Source organism: Pelobates fuscus, chromosome 1, assembly GCF_036172605.1.
Source record: "Pelobates fuscus isolate aPelFus1 chromosome 1, aPelFus1.pri, whole genome shotgun sequence".
In the NCBI taxonomy this organism is placed as follows: domain Eukaryota; kingdom Metazoa; phylum Chordata; class Amphibia; order Anura; family Pelobatidae; genus Pelobates; species Pelobates fuscus.
Window position 1 is genome coordinate 472,737,252 of NC_086317.1, and position 6,996 is coordinate 472,744,247.

Here is a 6,996-nt window from a genome sequence, read left to right on the forward strand (position 1 = left end):
ATGTGTACAGTCCTCAGGAGTTGATCCGTCCGGGTTGTAAAATAATCTGTATATGTGGAGACAAAATTGGAAACACGACAAACTGCCAATGGTGAAGAATTGCGGATCCAAGGATAAAATAAATAAAAAGAAAAGAGGATAATACACTCACATTTGGAGGAGCTTGGACCAGCTCTAGGATGAAGGGCGTTTAGCGGTATAATCCCCACTACAGGATATACTGGAAGGGTGCGTCCGTCAATCCAACCTTGGTACTCCAAAATATATAAAAACAGCGATAGTGCTCTCAATTGGAAAAGTATATTGGAATAAATAAAATAAAATATACTTACAAGTATAGAGCAGAAACTACTGCTCTATTAATACAGCGCTGGTGGAATAATCCCCACCTAGGATTTCTTGACTCAGGATACAAATAAAAAATGCCAGGAACAGTAAATAAAAAAGTGCATGTAAAGTACAATAAAGTAAGGATTGCTCCTATAAAAAAGGTAACCAAAAAAACCTTTGATTGTTTAAAATACACAATTTAAAACCATTAACGCGTTTCACCTTTAAGGCTTTATCAACATGGTAGTATAGCATTGTACCTGGCAAGAAACAGTATTTATAAGAATATGTGATAGTTAAAATTGGCGCCAAAAAACGAATTAACCAATTACAAACACATTTTTAATACATATTTAAAACGTATTGAAATAAAATAGTAAGTGTACATATTTATAAATTAGACTAATATAAGCAATATATTATAGTTTTGTATAAAAAACAAAGCTTATTTTAGATAATTATTATGTGTACTTAAAATCACATGACCGGACCTCGGCTGTATGGGAAATGTAGTTGGTGGGAGCGGCACGCAATTGGCGGATTGCTCAGTATAGTATAACCCCTCCCCACGAAGCGACACGTGGCCGGCATGTTGTGGAGCAAAGCTCCATGGGGAATGTAGTTATGCCTGTCAGCGTGCGCATGGAGGAGGGGGCGGCGAGCGGCGAGCAGCTCGCTCTTGATAGTAATAGCGAGCCGCTCCCACTTGAAGGGGGCAAAGTAAGGGAAGCTAAAAGGGCCAAAATACCTGACGGCAAAAATTGCCGTCGGTGTAAATAAATAAATGTATAATATAATTACAGGATAAAAGCTCTAATTATTGCCCCAATGGCGGGGTAATAGTATACATAATTGATTTAAAAAACATACTTGTTGGGGGGGCGTGGCCTGACTGTGGAGCGGAACAGTCGCACATGCTATGAGCTCCTGGGCCCTGGTCTGAATACCGGCTGAAATCGGGGGCAACCTGCCCAATCTTGAACCCCAACTCACCTTAATCTGCTCCGCAGCAACTGGCGACCCGGGGGATACCCTTAGACGCCAAGCATATCCGCCGGAATGACCGAGCCGAGGCCTGGGGCCTATGGCAAGCAGGGCAAGGGAGAGGCGGCCGCTCTCCCAGCTCGCAAATACATGCAACGCCCGCAGCAAACGTCTGCTTCCCCCCCTCCAGGACCGGTGGGGGTTATCCCGGTCCACACACTCTCGATCAGCACACCTCTGTGGCCCTTAAAGGCCGACAACAGCACTTACCACCAGGGCCGGACTGGAAACTAAAAGCAGCCCTGGAAAAAAATTCTATACCAGCCCAATAATGCATCGCGCCAGCATAGTGTGCTGATATAGAGGGTGAAAAAATAACTTGAAATTGAAAACTCTTACTCCAACGAAAGAACGCATATAGGGCTTCAAAATAAACAAAAGAGTGCCTATATTTTAAGTAGACGTACATTTGCATGTAATCAATGTTCCAGTACAACTACTTTGGCCTATTAAGGACATTTTAGTAATGGGACTGAAATGCTGAATGTCTGCAATTGCACAACTAAACAAAAATTAAGTTAGCTTGTTTATTTTGAAGTTCTATGGGTGCGCTCTTCACTTTATATATGTTATGGTGCATGAGTATGCAACTAGCAACAAAACTGGGCCAATACGTGCTCATTACGCACACACACACACACATATATATATATATATATGTGTGTGTGTGTATTACTGTCAGGATCACATCAATTTACGTCTATTACCTTTACCTCGTTTAGTGTATCTTGTCTCCAATTGTCTCCTTTTTTTCTCTTACAGCGACCCTTGTGTTTCTTTTACTTCATCCCAGTCCCTGTGTTTCTTTTTACCCTTCTCCAGCCTCTGTATTTCTCTTTCCCTAGCCCCTTTTGTGTTGTTCTTAGCCCCAGCCAACAAACCTTCTGTGTCTCTTTCTTCCCTCTCCTCCCTGTCTCTCTTCCCCCTCTCCTCCCTGAGTCTCTCTTCCCCATCTCCTCCCTGTGTCTCTCTCTTACCCCTCTGTCTCTTTGTACCCCCATCCCATGTGTCTCTCTATTACCCCTCTGCCTCTGTGTCCCCCTTCCCTGGTGTCTCTCTATTACCCCTCTGTCTCTTTGTCCCCCCTTCTCCTGTGTCTCTCTATTACCCATCTCTTTGTCCCCCCAACCCCTATGTCTCTCTATTACCCCTCTGTCTCTTTGTCCCCCCCCCCCTTCCCTGGTGTCTCTCTATTACCCCTCTCTTTGTCCCCCCCATCCCCTGTCTCTCTATTACCCTTCTGTCTCTTTGTCCCCCCCCTTCCCTGATGTCTCTCTATTACCCCTCTCTTTGTCCCCCCATCCCCTGTCTCTCTATTACCCCTCAGTCTCTGTGTCCCCCCTTCCCCAGTGTTTCTATTACCCCTCTTTTTGTCCTCCACTTCCCCTCTTTTTGTCCTCCACTTCCCCTCTATTTGTCCCCCCTTCCCCTCTATTTTCCCCCCCCTTCCCCTCTTTTTGTCCCCTTCCCCTTCCCCTATTTTTCTCTGTACCTGCTGCTGCTACAGGAGGACTGAGGGAGGGGGCGGAGCTAACTACCATGCTCCCTCCCGGTTCCCATAATTCCCAGCATCTACAGATCATAGAGTAATCCCTACTCTATGATCTGTAGATGCTGGGAATTATGGGAACCGCGAGGGAGCTTGGTAGTTAGCTCCGCCCCCTCCCTCAGTCCTCCTGTGCTGACAGCTATGCTGCTGTCAGTATCAGTGAGTGTGCTGCTGCATTGCTTAGGCGGCCGCCGGCACACTCACTGATACTGACAGCAGCATAGCTGTCAGCACAGGAGATGGGGCTGCCGGCCGCAAGGTGAGTAATCACCTCAGAGTGTGCCGCCGGACCTGCCACCCGGCGGCACTGACATGTGGCCGGCGGCCGCGATTTTATTAGACAGCAGGGCTCCCTCTCACTCTTCAGCCCCCAGGTGCCGCGGCCCACCGGGAAATTTCCCGGTATCCCGGTGGGCCAGTCCGGCCCTGCTTACCACGCACCAGGTATGCAGGCAGCCCGCCACGCTAAAATGGCGGACGCACAATCATGTGGAGGAGAAAGGCCGCTGAAACACAACCCCAAACCAAGCGACTCACTCACCACCCGCCTAAACGAGCTGTTCAAAACCTTCTGGGCACAAATTAAGGCCTGACACGCGGCAGAGCAGCAACAGAAGCAGTAGAACTGGAGTGAAGGGGATCAACATGGCGGTGTCGACCGGAGTGGGCCTGGGCTACCCTTGGGCAAAGCCTTGATAAAGCAGCCTACACCTCACCACGCTAGCCCATCTGGGCCGCAGGCCACCAGGGGACCAATCCTGGCGCATCACCCACACAGGCGGAGACCGGCCCGCCGAAGGCGGCGCAACACCAACATACAGGCCTCCAGGCCTGTCCCGACAGGGAAGGATCTGGCCCCCAGAGGTACCCGAATCCGTGGACACAAGATGCCGGACATGCTACAGGCCCGGAGCTGGAGGGCGCAACCGGTTAACTCCTGGCTGACTGCCTACCACCGTGAACCTCCAATGCCGCAGACACGGTTCCCACCTGAAGGAATGGGGTGATTATCCAGCAAGCAGACGGCACCCCCCACGCTCACTAATGAACGCTGCCCAGATGCTCACGGACACTGACTATGCATACCAGGGTTTCTAACACATTTATGTTTGTGGCTGTGTCTATGCTATCTCCCTCTCCCACACAATACCACAGAAGCGCATTTAACATCTATCACTTATTGCAGATTTCCATGTCACACACATACCTACTCAAGCTTACACACACGCATGTTTATCTACTCCTGCAATCTAATCTCTTCTCTCTGTGACACAATGGACGTTTAAGCCTGGTTTTGAAATACTATTATGCAAAGCTTCCATGTCACTGTACTACAAGTATGTCACTGTACTACAAGTATGTCGGGCAGAAACCGGGGTACCAGCGACGAATATTACGCCCAAAAGCATCGGAGGGAGCACTACCCACGTTGGGGGTGCCCCACTGAGCATTCTGACACCACCCCGGTGCCTGTCAATGCCGGGGAAGCGGAGTTCCACATGCGGCCTACTGGGGCTGAAGCAGGGGGGAGGCGGCCGCTCCCCTCAGCGAAAGACCTCACAAGTTATTACGCCTCAGCATACCCTCCCTCCCAAGGACCGTTGGGGGACATCCCGGTCTACAAAGCACAAACGGACCAGCACGGAACAAGACCACACCAACCGCCAGAAATGGCGGGGCAACAGACCCCAGAGGTACAGCCAAAATGGCCGACCAGCCTGAGCTGCGCAGGCGGAATACCCGCTCAGGGACATACACATCTCCTATGACAATATTAGACCGGACCTGCGCTGGTCTCAGGGCAGCACTGCGAAATCGGTGAGTAACTTACCGTCAAGCTGAGCAGATGGTGGCCTCATGGTTGCGACCGACAATGCGATGCAGGCACTACACACAGGTGCCCCACGCATCCAAGATGGCCGTCCGACACAATAGATACCGAAATAGATACTGAAAGGCATCAAGACAGGACCCAATGCCAGGCTTCTCGGACACATGCTCTCATCCACACACGAACAAAGCCGAGACCCCCAATCTAACAAAGGTGCACATTATTAAAATACCTTACCTGAACCCCGGCTTCCACAACGGAAAAGAGTGCCACCCCTCAACCAACACTTTGATACAAGTGCAGGGGACACTGCTCACTGTAAAGCGACGTCCTGGAACTAACCCCCGAACTGGAGACACCGAGCCCTGCGATCACTATGACAAGAAGGTCAACAACAGCCTGCGGACTCTGCCAGTGCTGGGCATAGGATGAAGTGACTACCACGCTGGGTGACAGATTGCTGGACGGTTCAGAGCACACGACCCCGAAGCATAATTTAAGCCACAAATGGACTATGTTCATGGACTGGTAATATCTCAAATTCTGATGGCAAACGTTACACACTAAAATATGCAGCTTACCTAGCATACTCTCTGCTACATTAAAAAGAGCAGGTTATCTAAGATAAACGCACACCTGAGCGACACTGGTACTGCCACCCTGATAAGCAATGCTCTAAGCCCTAGTTTTGACCTCCTATTACCCATGTTGTACTGTGTAAATTGACCTTGTACCACACCTTTTAAGCTCAGTAATGTAGTGACCACCAGACCGGTGACAGCAACACACATATAACAATGAGCAGCCAACACTAATGCCTAACACTCGTTACAACATGTATGGATAACCACTTACCTTATCCGTAGTGGCATCGTAAGCCTTATTTTATTTTATTTTACGATACTTTATTATGTTTTTTCATGTGTTTCTATTGTGTTCATCAAGTGCATTACCGTCACTGTTCAACGTTGTTTTATTAATACGTAAGTAATGAGGTGCCGCTAATCGATTCCAATCTACCAAACCATGCCTACTTATATTGTATATTGAATCCCTCATTACAAGTACTGTTATTCCTATTACCTAAACATTCATAGCAAAGTTACTTTTCTGTACTCTATAGCCAGACACTGCTCTGTTCTAAACGTGCTCATGCAATCTCTACCATAGCATAGGCGGCCCTGCAAGGCTAAGCATGTAATGACTTTAATTCACGTTATTTTATTTCATTCACCTGTATTCCGAGAAATCAACTGTTTAGTTCAGCATGTTAAATATAAAAATGTGCAATCTATCATGCCACTGCTTAACTTGTATAACAACTGAAACACGCCGTTGTGGCACTTATTGAATTATTGTAACCACCTGCACAACCAAAATAAAGAATTAAAAAACAAAAAAAAACAAAAAAAAACCATAGGATACTATTTATAAAATAAATATTTATAAATATAAAACATTGTGCACTAATTATAAAAAATAGATGTAATAAAATGCTCAAATAGTAAAACAGAATACGATTGGATAATGACAATTTTTATGACAAATAATATTAATAATATGCATCTTCATAAAAAATTATGCAGATCAAAATCTGCATTTAAACCATGGGGTGTAAGGGTCTGTAACTTGTAGACCCATTCCATTTCAGTTCTTCCTAGGACATTTTTTATATCACCCCCTCTCCAGCGTAGAGTGAATTTTTTTATTCCCATACATTTTAAAATTTTAGGGTCTTTATTGTGGTTAATAAAATGTTTGGATACTGAGTGATTTAAGTATCCATTTTTGACGTTTCTGCAATGTTCGCTCAATCTAATTTTTAAGCACCTTGTGGTCATTCCAACGTACTGGAAGCCACATGGGCATTCGAGCAGATAAATACAATTTTTAGTATTACAATTTATGAACTCCTTAATATTGTACACAGTTCTAGTCCTATTTGAAGCAAATTGGGTCAGCTTAGGTGGTAATGTGGAATCAGTAGTCTTACATACAATACATGTTTTGCATTTGTAGAACCCTTTAGTTTGGGGGGGGAAAAGGATACTGGATTTTTCTGTGAAATAGTTTTGGTAAAATTTGTGGTTAAAATTGATTTAAAATTAGGAGCTCCTCTTAAATCTATATTTGGCTTTTCAGGGATAATTTTATTAAGTTTATCATCATGTTTTTAAAATATGCCAGTGTTTTTTGATAATCTTTTTGATTTCACTACTTTTATTGTTATAGTTAAAAGTAA